This window comes from Nilaparvata lugens, chromosome 1, assembly GCF_014356525.2.
Source record: "Nilaparvata lugens isolate BPH chromosome 1, ASM1435652v1, whole genome shotgun sequence".
Classification (NCBI taxonomy): Eukaryota; Metazoa; Arthropoda; class Insecta; order Hemiptera; family Delphacidae; genus Nilaparvata; species Nilaparvata lugens.
Genome location: NC_052504.1, coordinates 20,996,244 through 21,013,074, shown reverse-complemented (window position 1 = coordinate 21,013,074; position 16,831 = coordinate 20,996,244). Strand labels below are relative to the sequence as shown.

The following is a 16,831-nucleotide window of genomic DNA, read 5'->3' as shown; positions in this document are numbered from 1 at the left end:
CACTTCCACTAGAATCACAAGAACTATTATATAATATTTTGATCTACTACTGAACTACTGAGCATCTATAAGCATCTATGAGTCCGATGAACTACTCAGATGCAATATAAGTAGTTCTCTCTGCAATACAATTGGAAGCGTTTCTGAGTTCAAGTATCAAAGAGTTGTATTAGATTCACGGGTGAGATGGTCAGAGCACATCGGCTTTCTTCTATCAGAATTGAGGAAATATAGGCCTAGAAATTCAGGTGTCTGAATAAACCAAAAGTAGTTTAGCTGCTCCAAGCTCTGCATCACAGCGAAAATATTTCGTGAGGAGAAGTTGATAATTTTTGTCCAGTAAGGTCAATCTTTAAAAGTGAACTTGCAAAAAATTTAACTCTTTTTTCCACGGATGGACCGTATATGATATCAGAATAGTTATAATTATCTTGAAATGATTCAACTGATGATGAATAGAATCAGATGAGAGGGAGGATCATCAATTCAAACACTAAAGAACAAGGAAGAGGGTGGAATGAATATGTATGATATTAATACAAGAAAAATTCTATGGGATATATTAAGTGAATTGAATCATACATCATTCAATTTAGTGAATATTTTTGTCTAGAGCAAGCATTTTTGGAATTTCATAAAATCGTATTGATTGATCTATGAATGTTTGAAGGATCAACTTTGATAACAAATCACTCATCATAATAATAATGGAATTATGAGATCTCAACCAACTTGATATGTTTTGTTCAATGTTTTGATTTTCAGTTCTGCTTAAAGCTTCGTTTACACCAAAGTTATTAACAAAATGTTTATTTTTCCGTCCCTATAGATTCTATTACATTGAACATAACCTATCATATACATACTGTACATATGTGTTTGTCAAGCTCCGTTTAATCATAGAGAAACAATAGCTTGAGTAGATATCCCATGGTATAGGGCGTTTATGTCGCAACTTTTACTGTTAACTCAAGCCTATTATTGTCGATTACTGTCGATTATTGTGAATTTTTACTGTTTTGTTCGGGTGAGAGTGTATGAACGGCACAATATGAGAGACTACCAGCGTCACACAGCTTCACGGGAAAGAACTACGGGGACTATCGGCTACTGATCAGCCAGGCATTCATTGGAATAGGATCACCTCAAAATTCTCAGACAAGTCACGGAAATAGAATAATCTACTTATGCTATTGTTTCTCTATTTTTTAATCTAGTAGAATCTATAAGGACGAAAAAGTAAACATTTTGTTAATAACTCTGGTGTAAACGCAACTTAAGAATAAATTAGTTCCAGCACATAAAAGAAAGGCTTTTTTCATTGGTTTCTGTAGTTTCTGCCACTTCACTATTGATTCTATTAAATTTCCACATTTATCCACATTTATACCTGGCTATGAAGTTATGAGTATTTATCGAAATTTATCAAATAGTATTAAGTCTCTCGTCTTACTCCTCTCCCCAAACATTCCACCGGAAAAGATAAACAATTGTTCAAGTCTAAATTACTGTGTGATGATAAAACAGCTGTAATATTTATAAATTGAACATACCCCACGAGTGCCGATTGATATTAAGGGGGGAAGATTGTGATGATAAAACAGCTGTAATATTTATAATCTGTTATCTCTGTTACTAAGACACATATTTAATGTCGAATAAATTGTAATAGAATTGGACTCAACACGAGCTTTATTCGACATTATATATGTGTCTTAGTAACAGAGATAACAGATTATAAATATTACAGCTGTTTTATCATCACATACTGATAATGAGATTTCACTTTGTTTCTATGAATTTTTCAGTGAATTATCCATAAAATTCTAATTGTCACACGATGACCCTCCAATAATCTCTCGGCTCCCACCGATTCGCACTGAACGATTCCTCGACGGCAGGACGACATGACAGGACAGGAAGCTCTCCGATTGGCTGATTCTCGATACGATTCTCAATACTCGATACTGATACAATATTCTTCATACAATATTCTCGATACTGATTCTCAACCAAATCAGCCAATCAAAGAGCTTCCTCTGCTGTCGGGTCCTGCCATCGAGGAATCAGTAAGTGTTGAAACGTCCATTGGGAACCGCTGCGCTAGAACGTTGTAGCTAATCCGCTGTTCCGGTCCTAGGTGCAATTCCCATTTCATTGCCAGGCATTCATTGGAATAGGATCACCTCAAAATTCTCACACAAGTCACGGAAATAGAATAGAATCGCCATAATCAAATCAGGAACGAATCTATAGAGAATGTTGTTTGAGACGCTGTTGGCTATTGTTGCATTTCGATAGTCCACTTTGAACCCTGGAGGATGCAAATCACCCCAGTGGTATTTTTCAAATCTTCTTCTTCTCCTTCTTCTTTCTGTTCCTGTTCTTTTCCTTCTTCTTCTTTTTCTCCTTATTCTTCTTCTTTTTCTTTTCCTTCTTCTTTTTCTTCTTTTCACGGGTAGGTATTATTGCCTGTTCCGATTTGTTCATACCAAGTTATATAAATCCGTATTTCCCGATAATAACTCACATTTGAAACCCCAACAAGATTTTACCGACGAGTTTTAGTTTATTCTCTAATAAAAGTTCACTATTATCTTGCGATTACAGTAACTATTCAAGTTTTCTGGAGAATGTTCGGGAAATTGATCTGAGGAATATGTAAACGTTATCTCTTTTCTAGTTTTCCAGAGAAAGAAATAATTTCTTGGTCATCTCTGCAAATGATGCAGAGATCTCTGTTACTCTTATGAATCCCTGGTGGATTGACTTCTCCTAGGAATGATAAAGCAGCAAACGGTTTTAAAAAGTGGTATAGAACTTTTGTGTGTCACAAAGAGTTCGATTTTTCACCGCCACGCATATTATTGTATCATTCTCACCTCTCACATACGCTCGATCAATAGAATTGAGTTACTATCAGCAAGAGAGGAACAGCAAGTCTATCAATAAGACATTGATGAAGAATTCAATAAGCTGGTTTAACTGAACCGGGAAGTTATTCTCAGTCCAGTTGCAATATTGAACAGCTATAGACTAATCTTTCTCATTCAATTTATTTTTGAACTTTAGATTCAACTAAAGTGAAGACAGTAACTTTTATAGGAAGATCAATCAAGAGAAGGGAATAGAGATCATCAGCAATATTCGGCTTCAAAATAGAAAATATTATATTACATATCATTAGTAGTGTAGGAAAAAATATATAAATGGATGGGAAATAGGGGGAGATTCTTGACATTAAACTCTCAACTAATCATGTTCGGATGAGTATTAATTTCTCAATGAAAAATAATGATACTCACAGGTGAACAGAGAGATTATTCCAAAGGCAACGTAGACGACTGCGGTCATTTCGCGCGCTTCGTTACAGCGACCGACCAGCTACAGGTTTCTGTGGCTCAGGGTGCTCAGCTACAGCATTATTCTCCTGCAAACAGCTTCTGTAGCTGTCGCACTCTCATCAGCAACCGAATAACGACACATCACTATTGCAACTAAGAATGACAATAACTATTGCTGCCAACTATTATAAGACTGGATTTAAATTTCATGCAGAAGACACATTCTCCTGGATGAATGGAAGGGTCACTGAGCGTATATGTATGTCCTATTCCTTTGGAAACATTGTTTGGTGAGTTTCGTTTAGTTTGTCGGCGTTTTGTGGGGCGCAGGCGGACGCGTGAACCAGGAGCGGTTGAGACGCAACTTGCTCCGTGTAGAGTCGCGCTTCGACTGGCGACCGGCCACTCCAGCGCCCCTGGTGGTCTCTCCATTCAACTACCGCCTTCAACCCACAGCTGCTGCCCACACCCTCTTCTTTCTTTCACCACTGCTTTCGCGCTACCAGCTCTTAGCCCCAGGACTACGTTTCACACCCAATAATCGCTGTTGAAGTCTTTTGCAGTATTTTTCCATTAATCCTTGCATTGATAATCTATTCCAGTATCATTCTAAGTGAAGTTAATATGCTTCTCTATATAATGCGACAATCGCATAACTCAACAGTAACCCTTGTATGGTGTGATGATAATCTACTCATTAAAACCAAAGTTGATGTGCTCCTATATATAAAATACTATAATGACATAGCCCAATACAAGTTTTATTGTATAGGAATCTTCACTAATTGAAAATCAAAGGATCTGAAAAAAGTATCCTCATTCATTGTGAATCATTTCTATACGTAGAGAGAGTTATAAAATTGATCTAATTCATTTAATTTTTATTAAATTCTCATTTGAATTCAAGAAATGCAAGGTTGATAGGTATAGGAGCATTCGAACATCAAATTAGCCTTAATTTCTCTCTAGGCCTTTGAGTTTTGGACCTACCGCAGAATGCTGAGAATCTCATAAACAGACCATATAACAAATGAAGAGGTTCTCAGAAGAATGGAGAAAAGGCCAGATCTCATAGGTGAAATTTAAGGAACGGAAATTAAAGTACCTAGGTCACATAATGAGGGGAAAGAAATATGAAATATTGCACCTCATTATGCAAGAAAAAATAACTGGCAAGAGATCAGTGAGCAGAAGACGAATATCTTGGTTGCGCAACCAGGTTTGGTTCCAGTGTACATCCAACGACCTATTCAGAGTAGCTGTTGATAAAATAAAAAATCGCCATCATGATAGCCAACCTCTGCAATGGAAACGGTACATGAAGAAGAAGAAGACTTGCATCACACCAAGGAAACATCAAGAGTGAGACTGACGACACCTTCCTACACCTTTCCACTGCCTACTTATTCAAGGACGATTCTGCAGCCCTGTGGAAAGATGGTGTCCATCGGTGTCATAGCTGGTAGTTAGAGAGTAGAGACACCAGCCGCACACAAAATCAGATTTCGTAGCTGGTGCCCCTAATAGTTGTTCTCTCACTAACTGATTGTCGATATTATCTCACTGAGAAGTGGAATCCCCCACTATGAGACCAATAGGGCTACTTCTGTTTCCTTGAGTATTTTACTGACTCACCTCACATTGATATTTCATTGAGATTTCAAAAAATTATGCTTATACTAACATTTCATTTCCACTTTCCTTGCCCTATTACAATAGATAAGAAAAGTATTGCTTTCCGAAAAAAATGAAGGTACCCCAATTTCTAAATTTCTATACGTTTCAAGGTCCCCTGAGTCTGGTTTTTGGGTATTGGTCTGTATGTGTGTGTGTGTGTGTGTGTGTGTGTGTGTGTGTGTGTGTGTGTGTGTGTGTGTGTGTGTGTGTGTGTGTGTGTGTGTGTATGTGTGTGTGTGTGTGTGTGTGTGTATGAGTGTATGTGCGTCTGTGTACACGATATCTCATCTCCAAATTAACGGAATGACTTGAAATTTGGAACTTAAGGTCCTTACACTATAAGGATCCGACACGAACATTCTCGATCAAATGCAATTCAAGATGGCGGCTAAAATGGCGAAAATGTTGTCAAAAACAGGGTTTTCCCAATTATCTCGAAAACGGCTTCAACGATTTTCATCAAATTCATACCTAGAAAAGTCATTGGTAAGCTTTATCAACTGCCACAAGTCTCATATCTGTAAAAAATTCAGGAGCACTGCACCATCTATGCAAAGTTTGATTTTAGATTCTCAATTATCTGGCTTCAGATACAAATTAAACAAAAAATTTCAAGTGGATAAGATTCAGCTTAAAAGTCTCTACAATTAATGATCAGTAACATTTTCACCTAAAATTGAAAATAAGCTCGAAATTTGAGAGAATAAGATTATTCAATTGCAAACTGTTGGCAACTGTTGATTCTATTAAATCATTCACTATGAAGAGATAGCAGACTTTATGTGTCTGCAGCGTTATTGTCCTGTCACCAGCTGGCTCAGATCTTAGAAAAGTATACTTGAGATGCGCGGGAACACTATCGTCAGTTGATCAATTTTCATAACGACAAGGAAAGTTGTGTGAGTGCGCCACACCAGATTTTTCAGGTAGCTTATGCCATAGGTATACAGTAGACCTATTGTTCAATCATCAAATTTGTTTTTAAAGTAAGGTTTGTTCTAAGAGTATGTGAGAACACCAACAAAGAATCTCTGTTATTCGTTGCAAATCATATAGTTTCCCATATTTTCCTCATGTTGAGCCTTGTGCAAACAAGTATGATTCACATAATGGCGACGAAGACGTGGTTGAATGATTGAAAAAGTCTACGTTTCGTCTCATGCAAATCGTAGCGGTGTGAACAAGTCTCAGAAGAAGGCAAATTCAATATGAGAAGAGCTCCAAAAACAAACTCAAATTATGAATTACAATATTGTTCTATGTGTTATCTAAATTTGGGAGAGGAATAGCATAAGGTTACCATATTTTTCCTCTCCTTATCATTTTGATAATGTACTTATTGTATAAATAAATGAATGAATGAATTTAGAATAAAATGACTAGAATGTTGGTAGTTGGGAAAATATATTCATTGTTTGACAAATAGAGGAAATCACTGGAATAAGAAACATTTTTCAAGAAAATAGAGGAAAGTTTGTGAATGAGAAATGATGTAGTACAAGAAATGTCTGAATAGGGAGAATATCAGAAGCAGAAAATGTTGGAAAAGGAAACTAACATTAATGGTTTGAATGAAATAAAATTGAATTAATTATTGATCCAATCGAGATCAATGATAGTCTTATCATTATTGATATTATTCGTGCAGATACGAATTTTATGATTATTGAAAAACTGTATCTTACTTTTTTAGCAGACACATTTGGTCAATATCAAGTTGGAGATGCCATTGGCAAATCGGTTTCTTTCAAATATTATTTTATTTTATTTTGGAAACCAAAACCAACAAGAAACGTAAGTACCTATGTAAACCTGACAGGTTTCAGAGTGAGTCAAATAAATTCAATATATACTCATCATAAATCTTCATAACAGATCGGATGTTTTCCTAAACACAAATTAAAAATTCGTGCAATGACAAAGATTATGGCAGTATATTACGATCGGTAGAGTTGATGAACTCAACTCAACATTTCATGTACCCTCTACCAGTTTGTCGACCTACGCTACACACTCTTTTCAAAAGTCTTGTAGTCTTATGTCTATACGCGAATCAGATTAATGAGTTACAAAAGGTAAAAATTTCTCAGAAACTTTAAATTGAATGTGTTATTGACAGCAATCAAGCAATATCATACAACAAATTCGTAACAGTTTCAATTGAGAGGTAATTCTTTATTATAGATTATTTCAACATGAATAGTCTCATATCAAGTAATTCATCAATGTAAAAAATAAAGGATGTTTGTATACAGAGAGAAGTCAGGCGTTCCGGGTTCCGCGCTCTTGGGAACTAGATAGGCTATAAGGGAACTAAATCAGTTGATAATCGAATTAGTACGAGAGAGACGCTTATCACATAATTATTAAATTGATACTGAAGCTACAGATACTAATTCTGTAAGTCTGATTCTCGAATAATATATTCAAATATTTTTTTTCTCCAATCAAGAACGCATCTATTTGACGGCCGCCATTTTGTCCATATTGAGAGCGTGGACCTCAGAATTCGGAACACCTGACCGCTCTCTGTGTGCACTTACCCTGAGTAGACCCTGAGGAGGGACAAGGCCTACTCCACTGAATAGGGAGGAGAATCGGAAATAGTAATTGAGCTTGGAATTATAGAGTGAGGTCATTTTCCCATATTTCTCCAATTGTAAAACTCAAATAAAAAATTAGTTATGTATAATACCAGAAGCCAATCTGAAGTCCCATCATATTTGTCAGAAATTCAATACAACCATGCAACATTTTACAGTAACTTCAATTCCGTATTGACATACAGTAGAGCTCCAATTACCCAAACTCCAATAACCTGAATCGATTATCCGATTATCGATGAGCCGATTATCCGAATCGCTCTCAGGAGAAACTGTATCAAATTTCCATGAATTCAGATATTTTCAAAAATCATTAACTCTTCTAGCAAAGTGTAGGCCTAATATTATACTGTAAAGTATTTAGCAGATCATAATTATTGAAGTAGATAATATTATTATAATTAAATTCAACGGAGGCTTTCTCAGAATTTCCCGTTTTTTCTTGTGAAGAATTCAATTACCCGAATTCTGTATTAATTTGATTAACCAAATTGATTCAGATGACTGGAGTTCTACCGTATTCAATTTCATAATAATAATATTGCAATCGATGAAATAGATCATTAGAAGAATCATAAAATCAATTTATCATAATCTATATACCTGTATGCATTTTTGTAAATAAATAAATAAAAATATTCTAGATTCTGTATCCAATTTCGGATTTAGGAAATTGGTTGAGTAGTAATCTCACTCTGCAGTAGAAATAATGAAACTCACGACATCTGTTAGCGCTCTGTTTAACTTGAACTACCAAGCTTCAGTCTCCTATCCACAGTACAAAAAACTCCTGTCCAAAATGGAGTGATTAATAATTATTTTTATGAAGAATAACAGATTATTTGTGGCTCTAGTGTACCTACGAGAAGACCAAAGAGAGGGCCTGCTATACCCCAACTTCGCCCTCCTAGGATTTAAATAAAGGCAGCTATTCAATTCAATTCCACACTCATTGCAGCTGACACAAGTAACTCAACAGTAATAAATAATCCAACATTAGACTTGTTAGGCCAAACAGGTTAAAGTACCCAAGCAGCCTCATATCTCTTGACCTATTTTCTATAGAAACGAAGAAAAATAAAGCATGATAAAAAATATGATCTTCAATGTTTTATATTCATAATGCATTGATAGTCTATCAATATGATAGTAATAGTTCATCAATTCTAACAAAGCTATAGTTGATTCCTATTTTGCCTTTGAATCGGCAGATTTGTGATCATTTCAGATATTATGATCAGACTAGCCGTCAGGCTCGCTCCGCTCGCCATATCCGTCTAGCCAGGGGGATCCGCCCCCTGGACCCACGACTGGATCGTCCAAAAATGAGATTAGCGGGCTCGCTTCGCTCGCCTGCATGTAGACTTCAGCGGAACCTCTGTACCGAATTCTGGACCCCCGACTAGATTTTCCAAAAATGAGATCAGCGGGCTCGCTTCGCTCGCCTGCATGTAGACCTCAGCGGATCCTCTGTACCGAATTTGAACGTATTATGTCAATTTGATCTCGAAAAACACCTATTATATCGGCGTATCTTTGGCGAACAAAATTCTTCCACCTCAGCTAAACCTGTCGTGTTTTGAATTTTTTTTTTAATACATTTCCATCAATTATTGAAAAAGGTGAGGAAACGTAGAAAAGCTGAGAAAACGCTAATTTTAAGAAAATGCTAAATGACGAACTTTAAACCCTTAAAAACTACCCTTTGAGTTAAAATATCGCCAAAAGATTTCTTAGTGCGCCTCTAAAGGGCCAACTGAACATACCTACCAAATTTGATCGTTTTTGGTCCGGTAGATTTTTAGTTCTGCGAGTGAGTGAGTGAGTGAGTCAGTCAGTCAGTGAGTGCCATTTCGCTTTTATATATTATATAGAAGAAGATATCAATTCAGAATCCAGTTGTCACATATGATATGCTCAATTCAGCTGTTTTAATTTAAAGTTTTCCAAATTTTCAATTCTGTAATCAACTGGAAAAATTTTCAAGTTATGTGTAGTTGAGCCTGGAGATCACTATGCTGTGTTTAAATTGATGGATGTTTCTCCTGAAACTCGATGAGAGAGAAATTGAAATTGGATACACTATATGGAAGGAATTCTGGTACCTGCTTGTAAATCTTCAAATAATTTCAAATGATAATAACATATTACTGAGGCCTATGTACTACGGATATATGTACATAATAAAAATATTGTACGACTAAATTTATGAAATGTGTTGGCTAGGATAATTTGATGGATTTACAGTATTTTAATTAGATTGAATTCACAAATCAACTAATACATTTGAGTATGAGCTTTACTTCAAATCCATGCTTGTATATTGTTTCTCATTGAAAATTGATTATGATCGAGTTTTCAAAGAAGTGTTCTTGACTGATATTAATATTATTTTAAAGAGTTCATTGGTTTTAGGAACATTGATAACTGGTAAATAACTGATTTCCAGATAAAAATGTGGTTGATATATAGTTGTTTTTCCCTGATGAATGAACTATACTAGTAAAAGTGAAAAGTCTGCATTTTCAAACTGGTAGGTAAGCCTATATCGAACGTCGTTTGCTTCAACCATCTGTTTGATTGAGAAATGGTTAAATCCATGGAGAGGAGCGAAACTTTGTGAGTTCTTTGACTTCTCAAAACAAACTTAACAGAACTAAATTCAATCTAAAACAATTGAAAGAGAAAATTCTGGTCCTCAATTGAGACAAAAAAAATTATTGTCTCTCAACAAGGGCTCCGAGATAGGCTACAATGAAACCAGAAATGGACAATCTTCTTCACATGGAGAAAAATTATATCTACCGCTTCCTGGTCGAAGGTTCGAATCCCGCTGTAAGCATGCACGTTTGATAATCTCATAAAATCACACACGCACAAGCATAAAGCTCATGTGGACATCATCCGCAATAAAATAATCCTCTTTCTCCATTAATAATGCATTTTTAGTCTTCAATTGTTCACAGTATTATTCTACTGTAATTAACTGCTATTCTGACGTTAATCAGTCAACATATTTTATTCATTTATAATTGCTCTCGTCTCATTCCTCTTATTATAGTCAGTCAATATAGACATAAAAAATGGGGTTTTGTGTCGGATTACAGGATTTGGCGGGAATAGCTGAAAAATGGAAATGGACCGAAAATACAAGATTTTTGAGCAATACATATTGTAGTTCTGATTTTTTAATATATTATTCGGATAAAATTTCCTTTTGCTAGATACAGAGTGGCCCAAAAACCTAGTATTTTCGGTCCATTTTCCAGTTTTCAGCTATCTCCGCCAAATTTTATAATCGGACAGAAAAATTTGCTCCAGCATTTTTTCAGATTATAAAATTCTGAATAAATTGAGATCATTCGGATTTGTCTATCTCCGAAGAGTATGGAGTAATTATTTTTTCAAAAATGAGTAAAATTTTAGGAAAAATCAACTTTGATAAGTTTTAGGGCCGGTTTCGGAGCTCTTGGGAACTAGATAGGCTATAAGGGAACTAAATCAGTTGATAATCGAATTAGTACGAGAGAGACGCTTATCACATAATTATTAAATTGATACTGAAGCTACAGATACTAATTCTGTAAGTCTGATTCTCGAATAATATATTCAAATATTTTTTTTCTCCAATCAAGAACGCATCTATTTGACGGCCGCCATTTTGTCCATATTGAGAGCGTGGACCTCAGAATTCGGAACACCTGACCGCTCTCTGTGTGCACTTACCCTGAGTAGACCCTGAGGAGGGACAAGGGCCTACTCCACTGAATAGGGAGGAGAATCGGAAATAGTAATTGAGCTTGGAATTATAGAGTGAGGTCATTTTCCCATATTTCTCCAATTGTAAAACTCAAATAAAAAATTAGTTATGTATAATACCAGAAGCCAATCTGAAGTCCCATCATATTTGTCAGAAATTCAATACAACCATGCAACATTTTACAGTAACTTCAATTCCGTATTGACATACAGTAGAGCTCCAATTACCCAAACTCCAATAACCTGAATCGATTATCCGATTATCGATGAGCCGATTATCCGAATCGCTCTCAGGAGAAACTGTATCAAATTTCCATGAATTCAGATATTTTCAAAAATCATTAACTCTCCTAGCAAAGTGTAGGCCTAATATTATACTGTAAAGTATTTAGCAGATCATAATTATTGAAGTAGATAATATTATTATAATTAAATTCAACGGAGGCTTTCTCAGAATTTCCCGTTTTTTCTTGTGAAGAATTCAATTACCCGAATTCTGTATTAATTTGATTAACCAAATTGATTCAGATGACTGGAGTTCTACCGTATTCAATTTCATAATAATAATATTGCAATCGATGAAATAGATCATTAGAAGAATCATAAAATCAATTTATCATAATCTATATACCTGTATGCATTTTTGTAAATAAATAAATAAAAATATTCTAGATTCTGTATCCAATTTCGGATTTAGGAAATTGGTTGAGTAGTAATCTCACTCTGCAGTAATAATGAAACTCACGACATCTGTTAGCGCTCTGTTTAACTTGAACTACCAAGCTTCAGTCTCCTATCCACAGTACAAAAAACTCCTGTCCAAAATGGAGTGATTAATAATTATTTTTATGAAGAATAACAGATTATTTGTGGCTCTAGTGTACCTACGAGAAGACCAAAGAGAGGGCCTGCTATACCCCAACTTCGCCCTCCTAGGATTTAAATAAAGGCAGCTATTCAATTCAATTCCACACTCATTGTAGCTGACACAAGTAACTCAACAATAATAAATAATCCAACATTAGACTTGTTAGGCCAAACAGGTTAAAGTACCCAAGCAGCCTCATATCTCTTGACCTATTTTCTATAGAAACGAAGAAAAATAAAGCATGATAAAAAATATGATCTTCAATGTTTTATATTCATAATGCATTGATAGTCTATCAATATGATAGTAATAGTTCATCAATTCTAACAAAGCTATAGTTGATTCCTATTTTGCCTTTGAATCGGCAGATTTGTGATCATTTCAGATATTATGATCAGACTAGCCGTCAGGCTCGCTCCGCTCGCCATATCCGTCTAGCCAGGGGGATCCGCCCCCTGGACCCACGACTGGATCGTCCAAAAATGAGATTAGCGGGCTCGCTTCGCTCGCCTGCATGTAGACTTCAGCGGAACCTCTGTACCGAATTCTGGACCCCCGACTAGATTTTCCAAAAATGAGATCAGCGGGCTCGCTTCGCTCGCCTGCATGTAGACCTCAGCGGATCCTCTGTACCGAATTTGAACGTATTATGTCAATTTGATCTCGAAAAACACCTATTATATCGGCGTATCTTTGGCGAACAAAATTCTTCCACCTCAGCTAAACCTGTCGTGTTTTGAATTTTTTTTTTAATACATTTCCATCAATTATTGAAAAAGGTGAGGAAACGTAGAAAAGCTGAGAAAACGCTAATTTTAAGAAAATGCTAAATGACGAACTTTAAACCCTTAAAAACTACCCTTTGAGTTAAAATATCGCCAAAAGATTTCTTAGTGCGCCTCTAAAGGGCCAACTGAACATACCTACCAAATTTGATCGTTTTTGGTCCGGTAGATTTTTAGTTCTGCGAGTGAGTGAGTGAGTGAGTCAGTCAGTCAGTGAGTGCCATTTCGCTTTTATATATTATATAGAAGAAGATATCAATTCAGAATCCAGTTGTCACATATGATATGCTCAATTCAGCTGTTTTAATTTAAAGTTTTCCAAATTTTCAATTCTGTAATCAACTGGAAAAATTTTCAAGTTATGTGTAGTTGAGCCTGGAGATCACTATGCTGTGTTTAAATTGATGGATGTTTCTCCTGAAACTCGATGAGAGAGAAATTGAAATTGGATACACTATATGGAAGGAATTCTGGTACCTGCTTGTAAATCTTCAAATAAATTTCAAATGATAGTAACATATTACTGAGGCCTATGTACTACGGATATATGTACATAATAAAAATATTGTACGACTAAATTTATGAAATGTGTTGGCTAGGATAATTTGATGGATTCACAGTATTTTAATTAGATTGAATTCACAAATCAACTAATACATTTGAGTATGAGCTTTACTTCAAATCCATGCTTGTATATTGTTTCTCATTGAAAATTGATTATGATCGAGTTTTCAAAGAAGTGTTCTTGACTGATATTAATATTATTTTAAAGAGTTCATTGGTTTTAGGAACATTGATAACTGGTAAATAACTGATTTCCAGATAAAAATGTGGTTGATATATAGTTGTTTTTCCCTGATGAATGAACTATACTAGTAAAAGTGAAAAGTCTGCATTTTCAAACTGGTAGGTAAGCCTATATCGAACGTCGTTTGCTTCAACCATCTGTTTGATTGAGAAATGGTTAAATCCATGGAGAGGAGCGAAACTTTGTGAGTTCTTTGACTTCTCAAAACAAACTTAACAGAACTAAATTCAATCTAAAACAATTGAAAGAGAAAATTCTGGTCCTCAATTGAGACAAAAAAAATTATTGTCTCTCAACAAGGGCTCCGAGATAGGCTACAATGAAACCAGAAATGGACAATCTTCTTCACATGGAGAAAAATTATATCTACCGCTTCCTGGTCGAAGGTTCGAATCCCGCTGTAAGCATGCACGTTTGATAATCTCATAAAATCACACACGCACAAGCATAAAGCTCATGTGGACATCATCCGCAATAAAATAATCCTCTTTCTCCATTAATAATGCATTTTTAGTCTTCAATTGTTCACAGTATTATTCTACTGTAATTAACTGCTATTCTGACGTTAATCAGTCAACATATTTTTATTCATTTATAATTGCTCTCGTCTCATTCCTCTTATTATAGTCAGTCAATATAGACATAAAAAATGGGGTTTTGTGTCGGATTACAGGATTTGGCGGGAATAGCTGAAAAATGGAAAATGGACCGAAAATACAAGATTTTTGAGCAATACATATTGTAGTTCTGATTTTTTAATATATTATTCGGATAAAATTTCCTTTTGCTAGATACAGAGTGGCCCAAAAACCTAGTATTTTCGGTCCATTTTCCAGTTTTCAGCTATCTCCGCCAAATTTTATAATCGGACAGAAAAATTTGCTCCAGCATTTTTTCAGATTATAAAATTCTGAATAAATTGAGATCATTCGGATTTGTCTATCTCCGAAGAGTATGGAGTAATTATTTTTTCAAAAATGAGTAAAATTTTAGGAAAAATCAACTTTGATAAGTTTTAGGGCCGGTTTCGGAGCTCGGGATTTAGCTAAGTTCTAGACTTTAAACAGCTGGAGTCAGAAAGTTAGCTTTCCAAAACGGGGCGTAGTCGCAGTTTTTATAACAGTAGTTGCAGTTTTTATTTTCTCATTTCTATAATTGGAAACGTTTTTCCTTGACGAAATTAAACATTTCTAAATAATTCAAAGTAACTGAAAATTTACAATATTTTCTCTTTATTTTATTTTGTGTTCAATTTTCTAGTTTTTTGAAATTCAATTCAAAAGTGACTTTGACAATGACTACGAATACGCCCCGTTTCGGAAAGCCAATTTTCTTACTCCAGCTGTTTAAAGTCTAGAACTCAACCAAATCCCGAGCTCGGAGACCTGCCCTTAGTGTTTGTTCAACAATATCTTACGATTTCTACCATTCAGATATATAAGTCAAAATCCCTCTAGGCGTAATTTTGTGCTCTACAATATGAGACCAGGTAGAGCGCTCTATCTCATATAGATTTCCAGGTACACCTGACAACAATGCTCCTTGTATTGTGAAAAACACCTAATTCTTAGTTTCAACCATCATCACCAACTAAATTGTCCTAACAGTGATATTTTGCACGATGATATAGTCTTTGTTAATGAAATTATTGTCCATGAGAATCACCCGTTAGATGCACTTTCAGTATTTCCTAGTGGAGAAGCGCGCATAAAGACACCTCAAGGATCAGAAATTCAAACACTTGTAACTTTCGACACAATGCTCAGATCTCATCGTACTATAGTGAGGTCCACGTTATAATGACAGTATTTGATCAACTTTGGTTTAGCTATCCTTGTCTATCATTCGACAAAGCCGGTGGTACTATACTTTTCTAGGTCCACAACGTTGCCAATTATGTCTTTGACAGTGTAGAAATATGATTAATTAATGCTGAGAATCGGCATCGCTATTCTTCTATCTTTATCCACTGTCATTATAACGTGGATCTCACTATATACTCCATTATTCTCGGTTCATGAAGACGGTTCAAAATCATGCATCGTAAGCCAAGTGCGGTCGAGAAATGAAAATCAATTTTCGAGAATACTTCAACCGGTATTTCAATACATAGAAAAATGGCCATGGAGAGAAACTGCCCGGGGTTTGAAACTACCAACTGAGCTTCATCGCTATATAATAATATAGCGAACTAATATATGTCACTGAGCAAATCGTATTATGCATTATTATACCGTATTATAAGATGTAATTCGAATTAACATTACCAATTTGAAGTATGTGGATGAGAAGCTACAAACATTTTATAACTAATAATAGGAATTTCTCTTAAAAAACTAGAAGAAGAAGATGGAATTCCCGCTTCGAGATAAAACTACTAGTACATTTTAAGAAGATTCATGTGAAAAATTAAGTTGAGATTAAGAAAGATTAGTAAGAAATATTAAAAAGTTGAAAAGTCACAACCGGTTTCTTGACACTTGTTTTGAGCCACAAATTCTCTTGAGTATATTCTATTTGAGTTTATTTGTTAACTATGTTAACTAAGATATCTTCTAACTAACTAGTAAGTTCTACTCAAGAGTGACAATAAATTACCATGTTATTGAAATGGAATAAATACAAACTCTTTTTTAAGGAAAACTTTCCATTCAAACGTTTATTGAACGCTCTCATAACGATGAAAAATGAGACGCGATCCAAAGCCTTTACTTCTGAGATACATGCTTTATTTTCGCTTGATCAAATAGAACTCATCATCAAATAGAAAGATGATAAAACAACAGTCGCTACAATGGGAAGAGTTCCAATTTCGAAGAGTAATATTGGCGATTATCAAAAGATTGAGAGAACTATTATTTATTTGTTACTTCTTTGGTGTTTACAAACTTAGTGCTCCAATTAACAATGAATAAACTCAATTGTTTCTTATAAACACAACTGAAAATAGAAATAGCACATTAGCCTTTCACAAGTGGAGTTTTGTC

At 35.1% G+C, this 16,831-nt stretch overlaps 1 protein-coding gene across 1 annotated transcript in view; it reads right to left on the bottom strand.

Moving 5' to 3' along the window:
- Nucleotides 1–3,777, bottom strand: part of LOC111043595 — a 55,105-nt gene extending 51,328 nt beyond the window's left edge. The window contains exon 1 of the mRNA XM_039421878.1: nt 3,306–3,777. The gene's annotated coding sequence lies outside the window, so the exon portion shown is untranslated. The remainder of the gene's footprint in view (nt 1–3,305) is intronic.
- Between the last annotated feature and the right edge of the window lie 13,054 nt (nt 3,778–16,831).